The following is a 13,859-nucleotide window of genomic DNA, read 5'->3' on the forward strand; positions in this document are numbered from 1 at the left end:
TAATTTTGTCATTTAAAATTACATAATTCGCCAGGGACGAATTCTTGCAATTCAAGAACTTTTTCAATCAATTATTAAATGAAATGTTAATGTCTATATTTTGCATGAAATTGCATGTGAATAGACGCATTTTTTAATTAAGTGCAAAAAAATAATTAATTTGTATAAATATTTGCCGAGTAATGACAAAATACGCAAAATATGAAATTGTTATTGAGGGGCTCAAACTTTCGACAGCATTTTTAGCCAACAAAATCATGGAGTTTAACAATAGAAAAATGAAAAATTAGTATATACCTATATTGCCCAAAAGCAGTCAAAATGACTGGATTGTGAATGCGTAAATAAATAAATTTAAAATTAATTTTTAACATTTTTTACAGTTATATAAGTTATTAGTAAATATTAACAATAAAAAAATTATATGTTGTACAAAAAGTCGCAAAATTCTAAGAAATTGTGTCATTATAAACGTCATTGTTTTTCCAATTGAAATTAAAAGCAGTCAAAATGACTTCCTTAGGCAATCTAGTATTAAGGAACCACAATTTCGTGTCCAATGATATAATTGTGGTAATGTGGTCAGCCATTTACCACAGGCCGCCTTTTTTTCTCGGACATGAATGTCCATTGGTCTGAAGCAGACAAAGCTTCACTAAACTATTTTGTTTATATTTTTAGCAGTGTTTTTCAGATTGCAGCTTCATTTTTTCCCTCTCATTTTGGGGTTCAAAAATTCGAATCCTTCAACAAAAAACAGCAAGTTTTTACCTAGGAATAACTTTTTTGTGTCCGATCTTATAATCTACAACATCCTCTGCACATATATTTTCAGTTAGCTCCTTAAACCATTAAAACTGCATCTTTCGTTAATAAGTTGTTTTTTTTTTCAAACATAAGATTAGGATGCATAGAGGGAGTAGATATGCTACAGATATTTCTTATTCACAAGAACTGGAAACTTGATTGGATTAGACTGGGAAAGAAATTTTTTTGCAGCATTTATACCAATACTCAGACTTGCATAATTCAGGAGTGGCGATTTCAAATCGAAAATTAGTTTTGCTCCTAAAGCTACAGATTTCTTTTAAAAATGGCGTTAACAGTCTATTTTTTGTCGAAATGTACAGGTTTAAAAACGTTATATACAACAGAGAGTTGCGTAAATGTTGCAACGAACTTCTAAGGCAGTGATTCTCAACCACTGTGCCGCGGCACTTTTGTGTGCCGCCAAATTCTTAAAATGTGCCGCCAAATATTAGAAATGATACAATAAAAATTATAATGCTTTTTTTTATTATGAGTAAAGTTTAAATTAAAGAAAAATTTATACATATTATTATATTATTATATATACATATATACTTTTTGTAATTTTTCCTCGCTTTAACCACGTGAACATCTTTGTCTGCGATTGTCTTGTCTCTGACAATAATAAAATAAGATGGAAGTGTTTAAATTATATATGACACACAATTTTAAAAAATTTTATAAGAGCTGATCACTAAAGTAAGCTATGCAATTAATAAGCAAATTAACAAAGGATGACTTACAAAAATTAAGCTAACAATTAATAATTAGCAAAAGAACTAGTTAACAAGAAATCACAAAAAAATAACAGTTAATGCAAGAAAAACTAACAGTTAATGCAAGAAAAACTAACAGTTAATTACTATAGAAAGCAAGCTAACAATTAATAGCTAGCAAAAAATAAATAACTGTTACTAACTAATAAAAAATTGGTTGAAAGAAATAATTAATCCCTTAATAAATTTGCTTTTGTAGTATATATTATTTTATTTCACATTCAAAATTATTATCACAAACTATTTAACACAGTATAAAATAGGTAATTAAACTACTTTAAATCTAATTTTTTTCATTGTGTGCCGTCAAACTTCGAAATCGTTAAAAGTGTGCCGCAACAAAAAAAAGGTTGAGAATCACTGTTCTAAGGAGTTAGGACACAGGATTAAAAGTGCATAGCAATCCACACCAGGAAATGTCGTCGTACGGGGCAGGCGGAGCTTCCCCATTATGACATGTTCAGAAGCACTCGAAAAAACTGTTCATAATATATTAATAGGTTCCTATCCAATTTCAATCCTGGTGATATGCCCCTAACTCCCCTAGAAGTTTGGCACAACATTTAAGCGACCTCCTGTTTTTAAACTTGTACAACAAAAAATAGATTAAAAATTTCATTTTAAAAAAAAAATGTAGCTTGGAGAAGGATATCGATTGCAGATTTGAAAGCAGCGACGTGAAAATATCCAAGATTCGTTCAAAAAGAAAAAAATTATAAAATCTCATGCAAGTGCTATCAATATAGCAGCGATAATGCAAACTCGGAATAAGATTCATATCAAGATCTTAATGATCAAAATACAATATATGTAGTAGTACAATATCTGTCTGTATATCTCTTCCAGTAGGAAATGAAAGTGAATTCTCAAGATGAAGTTTATTCCAGCCAACTAAATTTTAAGACTGAAAAAGATTAATGTCGATAATATTCGATTAGATAAATTTTTATAGTCACAGTGACTTAGTAGTCAAAATACTGCAACTGTTGACACTAAACTAAAGCCCATATCCAAGGCGTAAAATATGGAGGTTCGAACATCCCCATGTCATTAAACTTAAACCTGAAGATGAAATAAAATTCTAAAGAAAAAATTCAAGTTTTATTTAAGATTTAATTTAGAACATATTTTAAAGATCTTGAGAACCATGTTAATTTGAAAAGGTTCTAGGGGTGTTTCACCGAACATACCACCTGTGGTCTTTACCCCCACCCCTACAGAATGAAAGGAACTCCTGAGGTAGGTATACTGACATCGAAAACAAGTACAGAGGTTAACATAAGATTGATTTTTGGCATAACAATATGAAGTCAAAAATCTCGCCAGTGATATGTTTGTAAACTACACCTTCCCTCTTACACACGAATTAGCTGCGCATGCTCGATAAATCGAAACCAAAAATCGAAATACTAGATCAGTTGTGACTAGTATTGACAGCACTGATCTAGTAACTAGTTTTACTCTATATCCACGCCCTCGAGTGAGCTGTGGTGCTTCTTTATTGTAATTTATTCCTTCTTTTATAAGTTGTTATGATTAATATTAATTCATAACATTCTGTCTCTTTGCAGAAAAATAGGAAAATTCGCAAGTTTTATAACACATTTTTTATCTCGAATTTTTGAAGGATTTATAATTTGTAAACTTTAAAATTAAAAAAAAAAAAAAAACTAATATGTTCTTAAAAATTAATTCTTTATATCATTCTGAAATTCAAATACTTGAAAAAAAAAACACAATTTATGTACTTACAAAAAATAAATAAATTAAATTAAATAAATAAAATAAAGAACATTTTAGTGAGCAATCTGAGCTGCCCAAAACATTAAATTTCATATAAAGCACAAGAAATTGGAAAATGATAATAATTGCTGAGTCTCATTATTATCTGTTAGCATTCAATTAGTTTGTAAAAAGCGTTTTTCTGGTTTTCATTTATGCTTAATGGAAATTCTAATTATTTTCATTCAAAAAGTCTTTCAAAATGTGATTTTACTCCTCTATTTCAATTACGAGTTATTTGGATATCTGCGTTGTGTACAAAAAAGTAAAAAAAGTACAAAAAAAAGAAGAGAATTTCACAACATTTACTAAGATAATAGACTATATATCCAGGATGATAAAAAAAATATTGATTATTAAAAAATAATTTCATTGATATAATAAACATCGAGAAGAAATCCTATTATATATAGGTAATAATATATAGGTTACTACAATAGCTTTTATATTACTCTGATACTTAAATTGCAAGTTACTTTGATTTTTGGATCGTGTTAAAAGTTAAAAATATAAGAAAAGTGTCTCACAACATTCACTAAGATGACAATTTGTCTGTCAAGGATGATTAAAAAAAATTAATGGTTAAAAAAATAATTTCATTGCGATAAAAAAACATTTAGCTAGAATCTTATTACCGTTCAGGAATCTAAAACACTTTTTTGTGGTTTTTCCTTGCATGTAACGCAAAATTTAATTATTTATATTTAGTCTTAATTGGAATAAGTTATTCTTATAACTTTAATGATTATGATTGTACTCCAAGGAGCTTATGAGTAATTTTGATTTCTGGGTTGAATTAAAAATAATGACGTTTCCTTATATTCACAAAGATGATAAACCATCTATTAAGGATGGGAAGAAAAAAAAAACTTGATTATTTAAAAATAACTTCTTTTGGATAATGAATATTTGGCTGGAATGCCTATTACCGATAAAAACAATCAGAAAAACATTTTTGTAGTTTTCTTTAGCATGTTACGCAAAATTTGATAATTTAATTTTATTTAAAATAGGTTATTTTTATAGCTTTCATAAGAATATAACTGTATTTCGATACTTAAATTGTAGCTTATTTTGTTTTACTGGTTGAGTTAAAAAGAAGAGCTTTTCGTTTATATTCAATAAATTGATACATTATCTGGTTCATAATTTTATAACCGTCGTCGAACAGCCGACCTAATTTTGTGTTTACTCCTACTGATGTTCAACTCCGTAAATTCAATTTTAAATCCAATCCAGAAGACAAGGATAGTCCTGGTTCAGGTATTGAGAGAAATTTGCCTTCGTGGAGAACTTCTTGATAGAACTAACCAGCATTTGCGTTACATGGAGAGGAAAACCACGAAAACCTCCCACGGTTAGCCTGACCTGAAGGAGACTCCTGATCTTCTGAGCCACAACGGCTAGGCGTAAATAATAATCAAAATTGGTTGTTTATAAAAAAATTATTTCATTGAGATAAGGATGAACATTTAGTTGAAATCCTATTACCGCCAAGCAATCCGAAGAACATTTTCGCGGCTTTCCTTTGCGTGTAACGCAAAATTTGATTATTTTAATTTAAACTTAATCTTGGTTAAAATAAATTATTTTTATAACTTTTATAAACATTGTTTTACGCCGATATTTAAATTGTGCGTTACTTTGATTTTTGGGATGAATTTAAAATTACAAAAAAATATGAAGAGCATCTAGTTATATTCACCGAAATAATTGGCTGTCTGTCAAAGATGCTAAAAAAATCATTTATTGCATAAAATTCATTACGATTACTGAGCATTTCGCAGGAACTCTTTAAGCGTCAAGCAATCTGAATGATATTTTCGTGGTTTCCCTTTACGTGTAACGCAAAATATGATTGTTTTCTTAAAAAAGAAGACATTCACAAAGGCAGCAATGGTTAAATATTTACATAAATTATAAGTTATTTTATCTTTATTCCTTGTTAAAACAAAACAAAATGAAGAACATTTATTGATTGTGGGCAATTCATTAGCAAGGTAGTTAGTCTTACGCGGACTAAATTATTATATATATATATATATATATATATATATATATATATATATATATATATATATATATATATATATATATATATATATATATATATATATATATATATATATATATATATATATATATATATATATATATATATATAATATATATATATGCATATATGGCAACGTTACTTTCAAAATATAACGAGTAAAAAGTAAAAGTAAAAGTACAAGTTCTAAACAAAAAAAGCAACGATTCAAAAGTACATTTCTAGGAAATCGAAAATTCAAAGTAACCTAAACTTTTATTGAATAGTATTCTTATGTTCTTCAATGTTTTTGCAAAATTGGTTTTATTTATTAATATATTTTTTAATTTTGAAAGTTACGGACATTAATTTATTTTTAAATTCGGAGGAATATTATAATATAATTTTATGATATAATCGTATAATATAATTTTAAAATCAAATATAATTTTAATATCAAACTTTTAATGGATTTGCACGAAAAAGAAATTTTATCTATTGATTTTAATTTTTAGTTTATTATTTTTATTTATTTAAATTGCCATTGATTTAAAATTGTTTTACTCTATAGAAACGCGTTTTAAAAGCACAAACATAAACAAAGCAAACACGGGGTTTCAGATAGCTTTGTGATCTTTGAGCTAGTAAAAAATAATTGAATGTGCTGTATAAGTCGAAACAGAACAGTCTACAGTTTTATTTGTAACAATGGCTAATGCTGAAGTCATGCGAGAAAATCATTTTCCGAACATTTCTGCCAAACGGAATAATTAAAATTTGCAAACGAATTTTAGTATCAGCTGCTAAATTAATACCTTCGAGTTTTCAAGAGTTAAAATAGTAGTTATAATAGTTTTCAGAAGCACAAATAGTTCCGAAGTTCTTAGAGATTTGACTGGGCGTTGTTTGACTAGGTCGGGCATAAACATAATTTTAGTAAAAAATGTACTAGGTAAAAATGTATTTAGTAAAAAATGCATTAAGACAAAAATGTGTTATTAGTGAGTTCAAAAAGAAAATTGATAAACGTAATAACAAAATCCAAAATTTTTTCATTTAAAATGCATTAAACGGAAGCATAAAACTCGAAAATGAATAAAATGAATGAAAATAACTTCCTAATTAATATTTTTATTCATTTTGCAAAATAATTGCATTTTGACAGCATTTTTTTTTAAATTTTTTTTTTAGAAAGCTCACCGAGTTTTAGAAAAAAGTAACGATTTTATTCGACATTTCCGTTACAAATACTTGTACTTTTTCCCAAAAAAAGTAACGAAAGTACAAGTAAAAGTACTAAATTTAAAAAGTAACGAAGTACAAGTAAAAGTACGTACTTTTTACTTGTACCGGCGGTACAAGTAACGAAAGTAAAAGTACTGCCATATATGTATATATATATATATATATTTATATAATTTAAATAATTATTCGTACAAAGGCTTTAATAAATCGAATTCATAATGAATGCTACGAATAATTATTTTCATGAATAAGATTTTTATTTTCAATTATCATCGGAAAATTTAACAAATTTACGGTTGCATGGCTTATATTTTGTTTAAAAAAATGCGTCCTTAATGTGCATTTTTAATTATAACGATTTTAAAACTAAATGTTTAATTATTCACATCCAGCAGGAAAATTAATTTACGAATTTTATCTATCTTTAATTAAAATTCTTAAAAGTATCCTTACTATTCGTTACAACGCCATCCTCACTGGATGCACTTTTACACGCGAGCGGCAACGTGATTAGTGAGTTTTGAGGATTTCTGTCGCATCCGAAAAAAATCACATTCAGTGCAAACGGTCCTTTAAAAATCTAAAAAATTCTGTTGTGTTAGTCATGAGCATAGCCAGTGGAGATCACGGTAATTATTTTTAAAAAACTGCTCGTCTATTTTAAGTTTTAAGAATACATTTATATTTAAATACATATAAAAATAAATATGCATCTGTGCAGTGCATAATAAAACGGATCACCCGGAATTACTTTTGGTCGAATAGTCGGATCTTACTATTCTAAGACTCAACATAAATGGCTTGGTTGAAGGGTGAGCTCAAATTTGCTAATTAATAAGGGTAGACGATATTTTAAGTTTCTAAGCCAAGCACAAAAACATTTTTTCTCTAAATAAACATACATTTTCTTTGACGGATTTTGATACCCCTAAAAGAAGGAGGTAATAGCTATCTCGTAAATATGGTTGGACTCTTGTACGTACTTTAACATTATGCGTATTTTAAAATATCTCGAGAACATTTTAAATGAAATAAAAAAAATTGCATTGAATTATAATATTCGTTTATCCAAACGTTATTTTATGAAGGCTTAAGTAAGTAGTACTAAATATGCTAACATATGTATAAAATATTATACTTATATAATTTAATCATTTAGCACTTTATTAGAGTATGATAATTTTTTTTTAAATTTCTTTCAATATTATTAGTTAATTAAAATATATTATCGAATATCACAATTCCTTTGTTTTTATTTTTAAGAAATTAAACTTTTCGTTTATAATTCGGTCATTATTCAATTTGATTTAATTATTTATGTGAAATAATAATAATAAAAAAATGGTGTTTTAAAAGCGTTATTTTAACTTTATTTAGCACTTTGTTTTAAACATAAAAATATTTTTTAACGAACTTATTTTTTTAAATTTTTTTTCTATACTGTTGGGTAAATATATTGATAAATTTCAATTTGATTTATTTTCAAATTAAGAAATCTTTCGTTATTTTCGTGATCATTTTTAGAAAATGTAGCAAAACTTGCGTTTACTTTTTCATTTAGAATTTGAAGATTACGATCGAACTTAACAATAATGTAATTATTTATGCAAAATAATACAAGGAAACATTGTTTATTTTTAAAAAAAGCGTTTTTTACAAATCAAAGTTTTTAACACTTTCTTTTAAGCGTATAATAAATTTCTTAACAAGCTTTTTTTTAAAAAATTTTCTAAATTTTCTTTCGATAATTTTAACTAGATATATTTATAAAATTCCCTTCTTATTTTTAAACTGATAAATCTTTCAAGGAGCGAAAATTTTAAGAAATTATAGCAAAACTTATGTTTACTTTTTAGTTTAAAATTCGAATCTTGTTCTAGTCAAACGAACTTAATTATTTATGTGAAATAATAATAGTAAATAAAAATTTGTGATGTTTCAAAAGCGACAGAGAGGGTGTTTAGTACTGGGGGTAATGTTCGAAAAAACAGAGCATCTTTTATCATTTAAACATTCGGAAATGTTGATATATTTTTATTTCCAAATAAAAATTTCATATGAAGTTTCAATTTCGCTCAATTAGATATGGTTCATTTAGTAAAATTATTTTTTTTGCTTCAAACTTTTTTTTTCTTTTCAAAATTTAATTCACTTAAACTAATTGATTTCCGAATAAATTCATAAACCTATCGTTTTAAACTTTCTTTGATTTCTAGTTAAAAGCTTAGTAAAGTATATAACTTAAATTAAGACTGCTTATACCTTATAAACGATAAAGAGGTGCAAATATTGTATCTACACACATTTTTTCAATAAATATTTTAAGCAAGATTTGTACATTGTAGTCAATTTATTTAATATCTTTCTTAAGCAAAATATATATATCTTCAAATCTATAAATTGATTTAAATCAATTTGAGTATGGAGTTTTGATAGAAATCTGATTTTCTGTGCCTTACAAATAAATGAAATTAAATAATACTATATCGCGATACAAAAATACTATATCGCGATGCAAAACTGACGATGCATCACGATATATAATTTCTAATATCGCCCAGTCCTAGTCATGACTATTCGGTTTGAGCTCTTTTGGGTAATTTATTATATCGTGAGAATTTTATTTTATTGATTGTTCAGATTGTTTACAGTCAGAAACTAGCAGAAATTAATTATTTTTTATTAAATATCAGCTTCCTTTAATTTTTAATAAGGAATAATATTTATTTCTAAATAGACAAATTGTTCTTTCTATTACACTTAAAGTAAGATTTTCATGTGTGGAATACTTTAAATTGCAACTATGAATAATTAAATCAGTTTTCCATAATTCCTCCTTCACTTCCTTAACCATTTTAACATAGTCATATCAATTTCCTTTTTGAGTCATCTGAACTGAAAGTATTAGAGTCTGATAAAAAATTTTTGTAATTATTTTATATTTCTAACAATAATCAACTGTGACTTCGAATACGCTTAAAAGCAATATTATTAAAATAATATTGCTTTTAATTAATATTGCTTAAAATTGTTATAATTTAAAACAAGTCTATTTTTGATGTGTTTTTTTTTTAATAGCTAAGCCAAGATATTTATGCACATTAAATAATGTTTTAGTTTAGAATCTTATAAAAATAAATCGAATAAAAAATACAGAATACTTTATTTTAATAAAGTGTACTAATTCGGGTTAGGAAGCTCATTACCGGCTCAAAATTAAACAAGAGAATAATTATAATTCTTCAGAAACAAAGAAGTTATAAAGTGAATGATTTTAACTTAAAAAAAATAAATAAATAAATAAACTTTCGTGTCAAGAAACAAAAATCAATCAAATCGGGTGGAGAGGACCCTTGATTAGTGTAATTTCTTGTTTTTAGGAAATAACCTTTTCTAATATCATTCTAGAAATAAAATCTTGTTCTTTTAAGTAATAAACAAACAAAACCAAGTATAATAAAATAAATTCGTTAAAAAAATAAATTAATTAAAAAAGTAAATTAATAAAAAAGGTAAAAGTGGGCAAACTTTCAAAGAAAGTTTTCAGATTTAGTTTTAGTTTCTTTCTCGAGAATCATATATTCTCCTAGTACTTCGACAGCAGACGACTACAAGCGAATATACCGGTTGTGTTTCAAGAAAGAGCCATTCCTACCTATAAACTTTCACTTTTGGCGATCATCATTTGGCATATACTGGGGCGAAAAAGAGTGTCAATCTAGTAGGTAATAAAGCCTAGACTAGACTGAGAGTATGGTGATTGATCATCCCCACGCCCATAAAAAGGGGGAAGCAGAGACATTCGGTGAAACACCCCTGACACGATTTGAAAAAGCCAAAGGGAAGAGGAAAGAGGAAAATGGAATCAAAAGAATGGCAAAATACAGTCACTCGAAAAAATACTTTTTCGAGTGACTGTAAAAGAGAAGACAAGAAAAATAGAACTATACTACAGACAGAGATTTAATTAACACCAACAAGCTCTAAATCCATAACTGTAGTCTAGATTTTCCTTTACTTTTTTAGGGTAGTGTTCAAGTGTGTGACGAAGCCGCAATTTTAAAACTACTTAATAAAAATTAAAAAAAGGCATATTTAAAAAAACACCTCGAAAATGCAAAAAAAAAAAAAAAAAACATTTGCATGAAAGAAAGCTCAACATGGGTAACAATATCAAAATTCATTTCAGTTGATATTAGTTATTGAAATAATAATTGGCGTCACTTTATTGTATCTACTTTATTATGCAATATCCTTAAAGTACTGTGAATTAAATTTGAAAAATAGAAAGCTGTGAAATTATCGTCTACATTCTTGGATAGAAAATTTAACAAAATAAGTGTTTCAGCTTTAACGTTTAAAAAATGCGATTCCAATGTACAAGGAATTTTAAATCATTAGCAGTTAAAATAAAAACAAATGTACTATACTAAAATAAACAGGACTTAAATTACCTATTCAAAAATACTATTAGGACAAACAGTACTGTTTATATATTTACTATCATACAAATTTTCATAATTGCATAATTTGTCTGCCTTGACCTTCGGTAAACTAGGTTAGCACATTTTCATTTTATTTCAATTATAATATTTCTCCGAATTTTAAAACTTCATAACTGGTATAAAAATGATGCAGTTCCTATCTGCAGTACTGGACCTTATTTTAACAAACTGTATACAGATTTTTGTTTTAAGATTTAAAGGATTAAAAATTTATAAGTGACTTGTTTAAATTTTAATATATATTCAAAGATTTATTAATTCACATTTAAATTACATAAAATTATTGATACTTCATTTATAAATAAGGTTTAAGAAATAAAACTTTCATATAGCTAAAAATTTGTTTGATTTAGTCAATTCATTCTATGGCATCTTTTGAAAACTAGGAACAAATAGGCAAGAAACATTCTTTCACACTTTATTTTAAATTCTTTCAGAAAAGTAGTGCACAATTTTACAAAGCTTTAATAAATTACATTTCAAAGAGATAAAATTAAGACAATCAAACTCTAAATAATCGTATCTGATAAGCAACTATTTTAAAATATCTAAAATTTACTTGGAATTTAAGGATTTACTTTAATTACAAAAATTTATAAATATAGTACTTACAAATATCAAATGATAAACTAAAAACAAACCTTTAAAAAAATCTAAATATAAAGACCAATACACTTACTATTAGTTTAAATAAGTTTATTTCATATTCATAGCTATCACAGAAAAAATTCTTAGTTATACAACTGTCCTCTTTATAACAGCATCAAAAATAGTGAAAAACTTACATTCAATATTGTAGAAAAATGAATCTGTTCAGAGATAAGAATTTCAATAATTTTAAACAAGTATTATGAATAACAATCATTTAAAAACAATTAAATATGTAAACAAGCGCCTTATACTAATTAATTCATCAAAAACTTTCGTTAATTTTATGTTCCTGAAAACATCATTTTATTAATATGCGAACTTGAGAGGTTACTTATCAGTGCATTGTGCATTTTATTTTTTTACAAATTATTTTTATACTAAATTTATATTGAAATAAATTTTAATTTCAAATTAAAAATTTAGGATAAAAATGAGATGAAATGAAAATCTTTTAATTTTATTGGAAATGCGATACAGTAGAAAGCCATTTATTAGAACACCTATTAGTCAAATTGATCGAGGAACGTAGCCTATTCCAAAACAATTTTGTTAACAACTATTTTCATATTCTCTTACAGGGGTCGTAAACTTTCTTTTTTACTCTTGAAAAGGATATTTCTTCTCAGCTCAGGGTTTGTTCTGGTTCTGCCTAGTTTCAATGATAGGATGGTCTCTAACACTCAAAACGAAAAAAAATTTCCCTGACAGTTGCTTAATTTTTTTTAGAATTTCAATTGTTTTCATTCTGGTTTATCGGTAATGCCTTATGCACTTATTGCTTATTTAAAAAAAATACTTATACTTACCATTAGAGGTCAAAATAAATAAAAAATATTGCAAGCGCAATTTCCTGGGAAAAAATATTAAACTTTTAGAAACTTTAAATTCAAATTAATTCATTTTTCCAGCCATTTTGGGTATTTTAGTTAAATTCTCTGACATTTTAAGAATGATTCAATTCCCAGTCTTTTCCCAGTTCTGTGGCCATCCATTGTAGTGCAAAAAAGAAACTGCATTTTTAATGAAGGTCAATCTAAATGAAGATGTCTCAAAATGAGCTCTGATTGGTTAAGGGACTTCAAACTGTGTCCTGCAATCAGAGAAATTGGAGTAAATTGCCCTCATCAAGTGAAAATTCAGAATTTAAAAATTTGATCAAATCTGAATATTAAGATGAGTAAGCAGTTCGTCCTAAGCAATTCATCCAAGGGCTAGGCCTAAGTTTGGTTTAAGTGTGGAGCGAAGTTACTTGAAAAACATTGCCATAACCTTTTTTTTTTTTAAAGTGATTCATTGGTCCTGATTTTTTTTTTCTAACCAATAAATCGGCCTCCTGCTTTACTAATGACAAAATATAAGATAAATTTTATGCCTGAAACTGAAAAAGTGAAGATCAAAAACAAAAATAAAGCTTTAAGTCTACTTTGGTGCACTTTAAAAAAAAAAAAATCCATATTAAGATCTATATTTTTCTTTAACTAATAAACAGTGCTAAATTTCATAAGTGCAAAAAATAAAATTTTGCTTTCAAAATAACTGCTTACTACCATATACAAAAATGTTAAAAGTAGTGAATAGCTTACAAAGAGGGAAAAATGACATAAAATAGTTTAAAATATTTTTTTACAAATGTAATTTTTTAACAAACACATGCAACAAAAAATTCCACATTGACACTGATTCATTTAACAACCTAAACCAAAAGAAACAGTTTTCAACATTCTGGCAGATTATTGTAAGTACAAAACTAGGACAAAGACTATAATAAAAAATACTGAAATGATAACAAAGACCAGACAAATCCATACATTTGTGTGTCAATAGCTAGGCCTACAAATAAAAATTCCATGAGGAAAATAAAATGAGTTTAAACCTCACACACTATTCAAAGGATTCTCTAAATATAATTAAATTTCATCAGATGTCACCACTCCGTACTTATGCGAGCTGAAACACTGATGGTTAGGTTTTTACAATGTGATGTATGAACCATTCATACAACTCTTGTATGCATATATATAAAAGGTAAATTACGACTAACAAATTTTCAGTAAAGAG

The sequence above is a fragment of the Parasteatoda tepidariorum genome, chromosome 4 (assembly GCF_982258835.1).
Source record: "Parasteatoda tepidariorum strain Cologne lab strain chromosome 4, Ptep-v5.0, whole genome shotgun sequence".
NCBI lineage: Eukaryota > Metazoa > Arthropoda > Arachnida > Araneae > Theridiidae > Parasteatoda > Parasteatoda tepidariorum.